Source organism: Lactuca virosa, chromosome 7, assembly GCF_052849685.1.
Source record: "Lactuca virosa cultivar CGN04683 chromosome 7, Lactuca_virosa_CGN04683_v6, whole genome shotgun sequence".
Lineage (NCBI taxonomy): Eukaryota > Viridiplantae > Streptophyta > Magnoliopsida > Asterales > Asteraceae > Lactuca > Lactuca virosa.
Window position 1 is genome coordinate 147833670 of NC_136432.1, and position 2593 is coordinate 147836262.

Consider the following 2593-nt stretch of genomic DNA (forward strand, 5'->3'; position numbering starts at 1 on the left):
ACAAATGTCAGAGAGAGTGCACGCCGCGCCATCAAACCTTGCCCTTGCCCTTGGGTTCAGATGTACCTGAAACAAATCCACAAATTGTAAGCTAATGCTTAGTGAGTTCCCCATAGCATACCCAACACACAATCCACATAACACATATCATATTAGCTATGAAAGCTACATATATCACATAAACCATGCATACAACATATAGGGATGTCGTGGGCTCGTCCCCACGGTCTTATTCCAAGATACCATGGGCTCCCCACATGGTATTACACCTAAGTGACATGGGCTCTCCCATGGTCTTTAATAGGAAAGTCATTGCCTCTCCACATGGTCTTACATCTGGTTGCCATGGGCTCTCCCATGGTCTTTAGTAGGAAAGCCATGGGCTCTCCGCATGATATTACATCCAGGTGCCATGGGCTCTCCCATGGTCTTCCATGCAAGCATACTACATACACAACTAGCATATTTCCTAACACATAACATCATGCCTCAAATATAACTTCAGCTAGTGTACCACATATCATAAAATGGGCCAACCTTGGTGCCTTAGACCCATGGTATGATGAGGAGACTCACTTCTGTCTGCTGAATCTGAGAGCTTCTCTCTACTAACAGTCCATAACCACCTGTGCTGAACAATGATAATATTACCCAAGGTTAGGACTAAACACAATTCAGTTGAAAAACCTAAACCCCAAGTCCTTTCACAATGGCCCAAAAAGTCTTCCTTTGCTAATGGGCCCAAAGTTCATGTCCAAAAACACGAATGGGCCTCATGGCCCAATAAAGCCCAACCATAGTATCCATGGCCCAAAACAGATAATTTGGCCCAGTAACTCCAAAACATGACCAGGCCCAATGACTAACTAAGGCCCAAAAGCTTACAAGACCAAAACAAGTCCGAGTTCATCTGTTGTGCGTACGCCTTGCGTACCACCCTGGTACGCGCAGCGTACTGAGTCCCTGAGTTGTACGCGCGGAGTACTATAACTTATGCCCAGCGTACAAACATATTAAGCACTTTCTCCCATTAAGTGCTTAATACTCGATGTTCTAACGTCCAATATCATATCTGAGCTCATTAAGACGTCCTAGGGCATAAAGTTGGCAACTTTATGCCCTTGCACGCTCTATGGGACTTAAAAACTTCATTCTTCACATTAGGACTACATATACGGCTTCAAATTCATGCATGGAGTCTAGACACCCCCCCAAGCTAGCACCTTTATGCATCTAGCATGCTCACAAAGCTCAGATCTAACCATTTCAGCCTCTGGAGTTGCTCAACTCTCAAGAGGAGGTCCAAAACCAACTAAAGGGACCAAATAGAAAACCCTAGCTAGATCTAATGAATGAGATGACAAGATCAAAGCTTTATACCTCCAGAAGCCCTTCAAGGTGAACTAGATACAGATTCTTGAAGCCCAATGTCACTCCAAGCTTGCTTAGCAACTCCTTCTTCTTGAATGGACACTAAAATGGCCACAAAAACACTCCTTAAGCTCAAGATACACTCTCTAATGATTTTAGGGTTTTCAGGGGCGTTTGAAGGTGAAAGATGTTGATTAGGGTGAAGCTCAAATGAGATAAGGATGCTTATATAGGTCTCAAGTCCGGAAATTAGGGTTTGAACATCTGTCACGTACGCCCCACGTACTCTTTGGTACGCCCAGCATACGTGCTGCCCCTCCGCGATCATCCATGCATAGTACGCTAAGTGTAACCATGAAGTACGTCCAGCGTACTTAAGGGACTTATTATGCAACATTTAAAAATTTCAACGGCTTCAAAGGTAATACCTGATTTGGAGTGTTATATATATATATATATATATATATATATATATATATATATATATATATATATATATATATATATATATATATATAGGGTGAGGTTCAATAGAGAACCATAATTAACCAAGGAACCAATCTTTTCTTCAACATTTAGAGTTTGTTTTTTATTAAAAAAACGAAAAATATAGAAATTAATAACATTTTATCCTTTTTCCAATGATATCAAATTCAATAAAAAAAATCGTTAAATTCACCATGTGAATCTGTGTGCAGATTCACAATGTGAATGTTAATTCACACGGTGAACTCGAAAAATATATAATTTATTTTTTTGTATTCACAATGTGAAGTTATTAATTTAGAAATTTTTAATTTTTTTTTGATAAACAATAAGCTCTAAAACTTGAAAAAAAAATTGGTTTCTTGAAAACTAATAATTATGGTTCTCTATTGAACTATTATATATATATATATATATATATATATATATATATATATATATATATATATATATATATATATATATATATATATAGGTTTTAAGAATATGTGGCTGTTATCAAATTTAGGTATAAAACCTTCAAAACCCTGTCGTTTTTCCTCTAAAATAGACGCACCGTTTTCCTCTGGTTTTTCCTCCTCAAATTCTCATGTGATATTTTTTCAGACTTTTCCATTTACCCCTCCCAGATTGTTCGCCGATGTCATTCTCCCTACTTCCTTCTTCCTTATCGTTTGGCCCTACGACCGTCGAAGGCCAAAAAAACCAATTAGACAAAATTTCTCTAGAACCCTTC